General features: G+C 37.1%; 1 protein-coding gene across 1 annotated transcript in view; it reads left to right on the forward strand.

Annotated features, from left to right (window-relative positions):
- The window catches only part of LOC139726202 (uncharacterized), a 39,598-nt gene that overhangs the window by 18,686 nt on the left and 8,696 nt on the right, over nucleotides 1–12,216 (forward strand). The gene's annotated exons all lie outside the window — the stretch shown is intronic.

The following is a 12,216-nucleotide window of genomic DNA, read 5'->3' on the forward strand; positions in this document are numbered from 1 at the left end:
GCAAAGACATTATTAATCGTTGAGGACGAGCTGATTTTGCTGTAACACAAGTTTCCCATAGACACCTGCCTGAGATACTCCTATACTAGTCTTCAGTGGGTTAAAGCTGTTGATTTGTATGATGCGGTAGTATCTGGTTTCTTCTTTGTGGTTGTTTTTTAAATGAGAGGACAAGATGGACATTACTAGTGCTGCCAGTATGAATAGGTTTCAAGTTAACTGATGCATGAATTAAACCAATACAGATCATAACTTGCTGATAGTAGACTACACAGATACAAAATTTTCTTTCCTTTAAACTGTATAATAAAGCATCTGAAGGAAATGATACCAAAATATATATTTGAGTGATTGCAACAATAGTACTAGAGCACACAAGTGTTTGCTGGATGAGAAGGTTACAATAGTTTGTGATATCATGACAGGACAATGATACAAAGAGAATATAGACAGAATTTAACATATTTTCTCTTTGCTAGCATAATGAAAGAGCACTGGACTACTGTAAAGCAAGAAATGTTCGCTGCATGAAATTTTCATGAATTGGAGCTGACGGGCATTTTTGCGGCATTAAATTTTCTCGAATTGCCACTGGCATTTAATGCATTTAGTGTAGACAAGAACATTCACATGCATTTCAATTTCAGAAATCTTGGCTCATGAAATTTGCAAAATTTAATTACATGCAAACATTTCTGATTCTACAATATACCTCCTCCAGAAAGCAGGGGGTGGGTGGGGGAATAGTTTTACACCTGATATAGAACGTACATCAATATCAAGTCAAGGAAATGTGTATTTTTCATGAAAAAATGAAAATATTTCAAATTTTCTTTATTTTCCTGATAGTTGGTATATGGTTATCTTGCAGTAAAGTGAACTGTTGTAGTCTTGGCATCCAGCGATATAACTTTTAAATGGAATATCAGATTTTCCTGAAACTTCTCTGATATGTCCCACTATTATTACTGCATTCTCTCCATCCATGTAAATATTAGGAAATCATCCTCCTATGAGTTCCATATCTGGCTGATGTCCACTTTCACTGGTGATACATTGACCATTCCTAATGCTGTCCTTTGTTTTCAGAGAAAGCATTTTACTCCCCTACTGAGTTAAAGAAGGGATTTTTCATGTAACTACACTGTACAACTGCAGATTGCATAGTCATTTCGTCAATAAGGTCATACTCTTTCAATAATTTGAATGTTATTTTGTCAAGTTTGCTTGAAATATATGTGGAATCATGCCTCCGCCACGAAGTGTCGCCGGAGGCATTATTTTCTTCTATGGCAATGTAAATTATAACACCATGCCGGGTTATTCTTTACTGTAAAATTTCAGTGCCGTGTCAGCAATCAGTAAATGGGAGGGTAGAAAAAAAAAAGTGGTTGTATAGTCACTGGATTTTTATGTATTCTCTTGTGTTTAAAGACGAATACATGGTGTTGTGATTCAGGCACCAAGAAAAAGTATCATTTTTTCATCAATGAAGAATGAATCTTGCCACTCTGATATTTATCACAATTTCATGGCAAATGGAAGATTATTCATGTCCACCTTTTCCCAGGGGAGCTGTCCTCTGTCTCTTTCGAGTGTGATTACCCACTCTTAGCTGTGGTTTTCTGTCATTATCCATAGTAGACGACCTTCTCTAGAGCCATTTATCTCTACGATGCAATCACGGTGTGTGCGATGGAAGTTTTCCAAGCAGACACTTTAAAAGGAATATGGAATTCCTGCAAATCGGTGGCGGGGGCAATCTTCTGAAATGGTTGCCTGCTTTGATCAATATCATCATTAGATGGAAGCCTTCAACCTTCACTTAGTGGATGAGACTGCCCACCGCTTTCAAATTCCTCAGAGCATCAGTGGCTACGGCCATTGGTTTCAGAGTTTCCTTTTTGTTCGTCATGGTACTTGAGGCGTATTCCCAGTGGCATATCATATGATACATTACTGCGTTTTGTTGTTGTGATTCTCTAGTTAGATCTTTTAGTAGGACACAGAAATTTTTGTTTTCTACTCTCTAAAAAAAATCGAGTGAAAATATTCACTCTTAAAAGAGTGAATACAAAAAAAGAGTGGATTTAGAGTGAAATTGGAGTGAATTTTGAGTGAAAATGTTCAATTTCACTCATTTTCAAGTGACCTCAAGGATCACTCGAAGATTTTGAAGTGATTTCTGAGGTCACTCTAAAACGAGTGAAAATGAACACTTTCACTCAAAATTCACTCCAATTTCACTCTAAATCCACTCTTTTTTGTATTCACTCCTTTAAGAGTGAATATTTTCACTCGATTCTTTTTTAGAGAGTATGGTGAGTTCAGATTTAGGAGAAATTTAAACTGCTGTGTGGAGAAGTACAAGAGTGTTCAGTGTGATAAATGAATTCAGCAAAGATATGACAAAGTTTAGTTTCTTTGACTGTATGGAGTATGAGTATTCATGAATTGCAGAGCTGCCCAGTGTTTTTGATTCTGTTGGCCATGGGGGTTTCCTGAAAACCAAAGTAGGCCTATCTCTTTGTGTCTGAAGAAAGAATAACAAAGTCCCCCTGATTTGGGAATTATTATCATGACCTAAAGGTTGGATTCATGTAAAATACACATATCTCCCTGAGAGGCCTTTGGAACCTTTAGCTGCTCGGATTTTGATGTGGGACTGCTGGCAGCCCTGGAATTACACAGAGGGACACTTGTCCGTATGAATAAATAGAACTCGCACAATAGGAATATTTGTGTCCTCTCTCAACCCCGCTCCACTTAAGAATTGCAGCTCTGATGCTGGGGCACTTATAGGGTGTTCAGACGCAAAAAATTATACTAGAACAGTATAGCTACACGATGGATTTATACGTCTGAATGCTGACTAACGAAACGATGTAGGCCTATAATGAAACGATGGTCAGAGCACCGTTTCGAAGTAGAACTCGATAACAAATCAGCTTTCCATCGTGTCCATTGTGCATCTGAAGGTATGGTGACCATAGAACGGTATAACTGGGCGGGGCTTAATGGACATGATGGGAGCGCGCACGAAAGGTGACCCCACAGCTGTCACTCATGACCATAACAGCATGCGCATTGGGAAACTGCGCATCTATATAACGTTTTTCCAGAACGGTCCAAATTAGCGTCTGAACGGTCTGTCGGCTATACGATGATTCTTTATACGTCGTTTCTTTACCGAGTTTTTGTATAAACTGGCTTGCGTCTGAACAGGGGGTTTCTCTCTGCTGGTTTTTTTTTTTCCTCTCTAGCCAGTTGAAATCCTAGATTATTGAGAGAGACATGGATGGATGGGCAGATACAGTTTCTTGCATTTGGCCTTCAGGGGTTGCATCTAAAATATATGTCTCGACATGTGAGAAGCGTTAGATCCGATTTGGGGATTGTTTTCCCTATTCCATCAATAGTGTGACCAGAGTCCTGCTTTCATGCAATCCATGTAAAGTAGTTCATCTGCTTATGATCTTCCCTTGGTATATATGTATGTATGTATGTATGTGTATGTATATATATATATATACATATATATATATATATATATATATATATATATATATATATATATATATATATATATATATATATATATGTATTTATATATATTATATGTGTGTGTGTGTGTGTGTATAATGCATTTTTCTGTACCTTATTAGTGATTTGCTTTGAGGGAAATGCATGTACAAGCCCTACTTTTTAGCTTCTCCTCTATTTTCAACAGTATATTTATTAAATACTTTCCATCTTTGCTTTGGCCCTGTTGCTGTAGGCCCTACATAAGTGCACGGTGTGTGTTTTGGCTACATTACAACCTATCATATTGTATGATTATACTATGATTCAATATTAGATTATGTAGAATACCAGTGGGGTATGTTTAGTTTTTAAAGGCATTGTTTACCCTTTGCAGATGACACAAAAACCCAGCTTAACCCATTGAGGATGGTTTGATTTTGCCACAACACGCATTTCCCATAGACACCTGCCCGAGTATACTCAGGACTCGTCTTCAACGGGCTAGGAGCTTCAAAATATTTTTAGAATGTGAGGTAGGGATAGATACAACCAGTGTAAAAAAGTTAATCAGTATAATCAATGTTAAGAATTGTTAAAGATCCAAAATGTAAACAGTAGTTATAATAAAATTGTTTCTAGACTAAACCATCTGCAGTTATGATTTAGCGAGAAAAATAGTGATATCTTCTTATATTTTATGCTTTATTGCAAATTTTTTATATGGTAGGATGCTTTAATTGTGATACAACTGACCCACACAAATGAATCAAATATGATAACTCATTTTTTTTTTAAATCATTGCTCCCAATGGTAAACAGAACCTTTAATAAGATGTGTTTGCTTCAGTTATATTTTTGTTAATCTGTGCATCACTTGTAATTTGCTCTGTGTAAACCTTTCAACACCATGTTATCTCAAAGTACCAGTTACTACCTACCTGCACTGCACACCAATTGGTAACCAATGGTAACGGTAGATGTAATTCATCATGGATCAATGTTTCTTTCTGTATGTTTTCCCCGCCCATGCATTGAGACCTGTCTCTCTCTCTCACTCTCTCCCTTCCTCTCCATCTCTCTCCTTGTTTTCCTCCCTCTTCCTCATCTCTTTCTTTCTCTTCAAATTCCCGTCTCTGTTTCTTTGCCTCGATCTTCTCCCTCGTTGATTTCTAGTCATCATTAGTGGCTTTGTGGCTCCCGCTCTATTATGTGACCAGGCGTATGATCACACCCAATTATCTCCAGGCATCACATTTCATGTAATGTACCCTCTTCTGACTAGACTTGCCTTGATCACAAGCGAATTTCGTGGAATTGTTGTCGTTATTATGGAATTTGATAATTCTGATGACAAGCCGTTTGCGTCATTACAAAATCTTCCTGTCAACATTCAATTGCTATCGTGGATCAGTTGATTTGAGACTCATTTCTTAGAAGCAGGGAAAAAAAGACAAAGAAAAGGAATGCACAACAAATTTGATGGGAAGTTTTTTATTCTAGGACACTCACCACACTTTAAGAAGTTCTTCATTTGTCTTCTAACTTGTTAATTTTTTCCCTTCCTTTTCTTGACTATTGACAATTTCTTGTGATTCCTGTATTTTTTTTTCTCTGTCTTTGTACTGATGATGCATCCTGTCTCCCTCATACACAAATAAACGTTTGCTGTCCAAACGATGGCAAAAATTCAATGAAGTCCCTGTCCAGCGGTGAATAACTCTATGATCAATTTGCACCCAAGTGTGATGTGTTTGATTGTCATAATTCATGTCTTGAGTCATTATCGCCTATAATTTTCAAGAAAATTTGTCTCTCTCACATAAAAATGATTCTAATAAGTGACAATAGACAAATGGATGAAGAAAAACAGTTGGCAGTGAAGATGATCATGATATTTCTTTCCAATTCGAGCAATTTCTGAATTCATTTTTTTTTCTTGAATGCTGTTGTTATAGACTGATGCAAAAGTGGCTTTCAGCTACACTTTTTGTTGCGTAGGAGTGGAAAGCTGCGAGTAAGTATTTTTCAGTCACACTCTTTTGGAAGTTGGAATGTCTGTATGGGGAAAAGCGCAAGTTGAAACAACTTGCACTTTGGTTGATTTGTTTCGTGCATACCTAAGTGAATTAGGCAATCGTATTTCTATATTCTGTTTGATTAGACTATTGTGTCTATTTCTAGATGCTGTTTCCAGGGTATTCACACCCTTTGTTGATGCTTAAAATTCCTAATAAACTTCTTTTAATTTGATTTTCTCCCCAAGTTGCTATAGCTAGTGCTGCACAATTTTTATTCTGTAAACACCATTCTTTGCTCGTCATGCTATGTTTCTTGATTTGTGCCACCCTCATCTTCCTTGCGTAGAAGACTTGCCAGCAGATGTTAAAGATATTTATAAAATGGGTTCAAGAATGTAGCCAATTGGAAGCGCTGAAATGAGTCACGTGTGCGTGCATGATTTCTTACGATTGCACGGCCTTGCAAAAAAGCGTAAAGTCACTGACGTCACAATGTTTAACACTAGCAGTGCATACTCAATGAGTTGTTACAAGTGCGTCGCGCGCTACTATACGCGCTGTCAATCCTGTAAACAACTTCTAGTTCGGGCTGCCAACCGGCCTTTCTTGTGCGTAAATGGCGTACGTATACGCTTATACGTACAGTACTTACATGTGCGGGATTTCGGAGTGCGACGTGCGTAAATGTTTGGGATGAACATCTTCGGACATCTTGACTTTTGAGCATGTAGCTGACCGATATTGACCCACAAAGGTACATGAAAAATGCTGTTAGTTTTCGACCCATTTTATAAGTCAAATAATACACAGGTTAGAGTTCGTGACTCTCGGGTATTTACAATGTAGTGCAACATGCACTCGGCTTCGCCTCGTGCATGTTTCACATTTGTAAATACCCTCAAGTGCTCTTCATCTCCACCAACGCACTCTCACCTGTGTATTATTTGTATACTATCATCCCCCTTTCCCTTCCCCTCTCCCCACTTCCTCTTGCAGCTGGATATTGCCATGGAGATGTATTATGTTTTGTTTTGGGTGACTGCTAGAGACCGTTTTATGGTTTCAAGGAAGCCATTATCATACACAGTCACGAGGATGTACCCTAGGTACGTACTGGAAGGGAGGCGGCTGCAGGGAACAACAGCCTGAGTTTGAATTGAAATTGATAGCCTGACCAACAACAACAACAAAAATGAATGTTTCAGTTATGAATATCTGGCAAAAATAGAGTATCATAAAATTCAAGTTTTTACACATTTTTGTTGAAATATTGACTTTGGTCATGGTCATTTAAGTAAATCAGATTAGGTTTGTGATTTGATCAGTGCGCTACTCTTTTGTTTGCTTTTATAAAGTCATTTTCTTCTTTTATAATGTCACTGTCACTTAATCTGTTGGACTCCAGTATAATTGGATGTGAAGTCCAGTTCATGATATGTTTAGTTCATATAAAGAGGGTATACTTATAGTAAGGGTATTTCTTATATTTATTATGCTTTTTTTGCAGGTGTATTCTAGATATTTCACTTAGTTGATTTATACTCACTGCCTTACATTAAGGAAGGCAGTTCCTTTGAAAGAATTTACGTCAAAGCACATTGGCAGGAGCCCCTTTTTCAAGAATCTCTTAATTTACTTTACAAATGAATCAGTGAGTTATGGACTTTGAATAACAAAAAAAAAAATGTGTGTCAATTCTGTTGTTGCTCTTGTTTAAATTTTCTAATTGTCATGGTAGTGCAAGAGTTTTTGGTGATGGCATTAGTTTGCTTGTACCGTGTTTAGTCCCCCAAAACATGGCACAACCTCCGGAGGTCATGCCATGTCCACCTCAGATGATGGGGACTCTAAACGGTCACGGCACAAAGCACACAGCACGAGTCTGGGGGTGAGTCTGGCGTAAGTCTGAGGTAGAGATCACGCTAGACAGCCTAGCTCAAGTCTAGCACAATCTCCATAGATTGTGCTAGACTATAGAGCTAGATGAGGGGACTGTAAACGGTCATGGCATGAACACGGCACACATTTCTGTCATTTGCTGTTTGTGGCGGAGCATGCATATGTGCGCGCGAGAAACTGCCTGCCTATCTCGAGGAGAAGTGGTTTCCATGGAAACATATATGCCGACTTTGTGCTAGACGACTAGGTAACTCTAAACGAGGGTGTCTTTCGCCTTTTTTTGTTTTTGTCTGGCATGTCCTCTGGAGTTCCTCGGCAGATCCTCCAAGGTAAGGGGACTCTAAACAGGGTGTAAGGTACCTAATCTCCTGGTAGCCTGAAGATGAAATATAGAATCTCTGCACTGAATGTTAACATTTAATCTTTGCCATGAGTAATCTCTTTATAATTGGACACACCCAGACGTCAGGTAATTCGATTCCATTCACTTATCTATCGCACAACAAAAGCTAGTCTGGTAGTCAAATTCGTAGATCTTTATCTTTGTCCAGTGGTATCACCAGGCTATGGGGTGCCGTGGCATTTATGCTGTGACGCATAACACTGAGATGAAATGCTAAATATCACTGATTTGATCAGAGAGTCATTGGAGTGGCAAGGTTAGACATGACATTTCACGACTGAATGAACTGTGAGCACTCCACACACATGGCCAATTATGCAAGCTCTGATAGAGTTAAAGTGGAGTTTGCTTTTGAAAGGAAATATTTATGTACCCCCCCCCCTTTTTGCATCATTGCCACAAAGAGATATTTGTGATAAATCCTACCTGAATCTATTTCTATGGCTTCTCTCCTTATCTGCAAAACCTTCGTGTTATGAAAATGGCTTCCTAATATATATGAGAGTTTCCTGATTATTTCATTCTACTGATAATTTTTATCTTTTGGTTATTGAACATCAATGGTAGTCCTGTTGTCATGTGAAAGGAAATTTTAACTTTTTCAGACTATTGTGTTCAACAGTAGCATGGAAATGAGGATTACAGCTGTGAGTCGATGCTGTTGTTTGGAATCTTTGGCTCCGATCTCCACCTTTCTCCCCCTGTTGTGTGAGGTGTTCCTTTGCAATGTGCAGTCATATTACAAGATGTCAACTTTCCTTCATGACATTATCACAGGAAACACAGTGAAAGAACTTATATGTGGAAAATGCTAGGATTTCAGTTCTTTTCTTTTCACAAGGCACATTTTTGATAAAGTTCACTGCTAGTGAAATGAGGACAATGTATTAATCTATCTGTTCTCCACTGGTTACCGCTCATTAACAATTTTACCTCTTTTCTGTCAAGATCATGCTATCCTCATAGACTTTTTACATGGCTTGTCTGGTTCCCATTTGCAACAGGTTAAATACTGCACCAGAATTCAGAAAAGAGAATGAATATATGCTTTTACATATCAAGTTTTTTATCCTTGAGAATAATTTTAGTAGTCAAGTGAGAAGTCAATGTATCCCACTAGCACAGAGAGGAATTCTGTAAAGGTAGTGATATATTTCAGTTGAAATTCAAATCATCGGGCTCTTTATGCCATTGTTTTTGAAAAAAAAAAAAGCAGTACCCAGGAACATGCCATGCTTAATTGCACACCTTCAACAGATTGTTTCTGTGCAGGCATCAAAGTGATATGCCAGCTGAGAATAACAATATTTCTGCTCGAGCAGAAGCTGATTATTTGTACAAAAAAGAAAAAAAGAAAAGCCATTATTGAAAGCAATTTGGTTTCAAGCAGTAAGTTAATAATTCATGGTTGATTACAGTCTCTGTTTTCCCTTTTTCCCCTTTTAAACCTGCCATTCTGTGCATTCTTCATTACCATGTATATCCAGCGTTTGCATAATTTCTAAGGAAATCTCAGATTATCAGATAGCATATATATACTTTTAATGAACTCTGCAATCTGACCACAAAATCCCACATATTATAGAATGCAGTGACTCTATGATATAGATGTAAACGAGACCAAACTCGGCTTGTGACTAATTGCGCCATTGAATATGTTCTTCTATCCATGGGATATTTCTTCCTGATGGAGCACGATGTACAAACCAGTTTGTTTGTCCAGTTGTTGCTTCAAATCCTGTAATGATGATGATCATATCTCAAAGAGTTGGCCCTACAGATTGTGATTGAGGAAAATGCAATATAATGTATCTTTGAATATGTATAGTCCAGAAAAGTTGAGTTTTTAAGAATCCGAAGGGTGATAAAGATGGGACAGATTATCCTTTATCTTTGCATATGTATTCCTCCATTTGGTGGTCGCTGTGGTGATGTTTTATTTGCAAATTCGTTGTTTGCTTCAGTGATATTGGATTTGGTGAACCCATTAGATGGACTCAGAAGCATTATTCAATTCAATTCAATTCAATTCATTTATTTTCATACTTCTCATTTATGAACATTACAACAGAAACCAGACAAGTTCTTTTACCTTGTGAACAATGTGCAGAAAACAAACAATATACATGGTGATAACACAGTGATTACATGTAATGATAACTGGTCAAAATCGAAATCGAAATGGGGTTGATCAAAGAGAAGTATGACGGGACCTGCATGAAAGCTAGCTTGTTTGGCTGTAAGCCCCGAGTAATCAGTGTTTGTGAAAAAGAAACGGAGAATGGATAGAAGATAAGACCAGAATGATGATGTAAGGTTGCCAAATTTTATGTAATAAAAAAGAAGAAGAAAAAGAAGAAGAAGAAAAACAAACAAACTATACATTAATATGAACTTACTGTGACCGAGCCATCATTATTATACAGCCTACTTTGGTATATATACTATGAACTATTGTTGCATTAAAACTTTCACCAGGATATGATCAGTAAGACACAAAAAGTAACATGTACAACTATTAAGCCATTTGGTGCCTGCCGTCAAGCTCTGCATAGAAGGTTAGAGAGGGGTAGAGGGAAAGAGGAAGAGAGGGAAACGAAGTAGAATGTGGAATTGCTAATGATGAATTCAGAGAGGCCGATGGCAAGACCCTAAATGGAATCTGCAACGTGTTGACAAAATGTTTGATTGGACAATAACATACCACAGTATTACATAAGACATTACGACTGTTCAGTGTCTGCAAAATATGCACTCAATAAAAACTCTTTTAATTTACGTTTAAAGGAATATAAGGACGAGCAGCTTGTTATTTCGGGGGAGAGGTCATCCCAGTATCTAGGGCCCGTATACATTATCGTTTTTGTAGCGAAAATTGTTCGAGTACGTGGAAGGTGAAATGCGTCACTTTGGCGGGTAGGATAATTATGAATCAAATAGTTTTTTCTGAACATGCTAGTAAAAACACCCGGTAACTCGTTGGCAGAAAATTTGTACATAAATATGCCGACGTTGTAACTGAACAGATATGATATTTTCAGTATTTTATTTTTCAAAAATAAATCATTCGTGTGGGACAAATATCCGACATGGTTGATATTTCTGATGGCACGTTTTTTAATACGGAACAGTATATCAAGAAGATTTCTAGTTGCATTCCCCCACACAAGAATACCATAATTAAGGTACGGAGTAATCAAAGTCGAATAAAGATTAAGCAGAATTTGACTTGGAAAAACACTCTTAAGTTTATTAAGAACACCCGTATTTTTAGAAAGAATATTACTTAAATAACTAACGTGGGATTTCCAAGATAATTACTATCAATAAAAAGCCCTAAAAATTTTATACTACTGACTTGATTTAATTCAGTTTCATTAAACTTAATATGAAAAGGAAGGGTTTTAAGACTATTGCTAAAAAGCATACAATGAGTTTTATCAATATTAAGTGACAATTTGTTGGCGTATATCCAAGATTGCACAGATTTAAGTTCTTTATTCACTGTGTTAACAAGAGTATAAGGATCTCTGTGTGTAAAAAACAGATTGGAGTCGTCAGCAAAACATATAAAGGAAAGAATTGGCGAGGAACTAGGAAGATCGTTAATATACAAAATGAACAATAGTGGGCCTAGTAAGGAGCCCTGTGGAACACCACATGAAATTAACTTTAACTGAGAATCACGGCCATTTATACTCACAAATTGTTTTCTGTTTGATAAATAATCTCGAAACCAGTCCAAAGCCTTCCCACGTATACCATAATGTCGTAGCTTGTAAATCAAAATATCGTGGTCAATTGTGTCGAAGGCCTTCGAAAAATCAAGAAAAACTCCAATAGTGTGGGAGACATCATCTATAGCATGAGCAACTTTATGGATAAAAGTGAGTAAGGCATGGGTCGTACTGTGGTTTTTCCTAAAACCAAACTGGGAGTTACAGAAAACTTCACACTTTTCGAAAAATTTGTGTGTGCGCGTATATACCAACCTTTCAAGAAGTTTTGAAAATGAAGTTAACAAAGATATAGGGCGATAATTTGTCACAGATTCTTTTTGTCCTTTTTTAAAAATTGGTACTACTTTAGCTATTTTCATTTTTTGTGGAACTATGCCAGTAGATAACGACAGATTAAAAATGTGTGTTAATGGTATAACTATTTCATTAATGATGTTTTTAAGGAGAAAATTGGTGATTCCATCACATCCAGAGCTTTTCTTAGTGTTCAAGTTTTGCACGATATCTTTGATTTCTTCTTCAATGACAGGTTCAAAAAAAAGAGACTGCTGATTCTGGTCTTTTAGAAAGTAATAAAAATCAGTATTTGAATGCGGAATACTGCTGGCAAGATTAGGTCCTATGCTTACAA

Source organism: Diadema antillarum, unplaced genomic scaffold (assembly GCF_040938485.1).
Source record: "Diadema antillarum isolate AM-2024a unplaced genomic scaffold, OU_Dant_1.0 scf00000017, whole genome shotgun sequence".
Classification (NCBI taxonomy): domain Eukaryota; kingdom Metazoa; phylum Echinodermata; class Echinoidea; order Diadematoida; family Diadematidae; genus Diadema; species Diadema antillarum.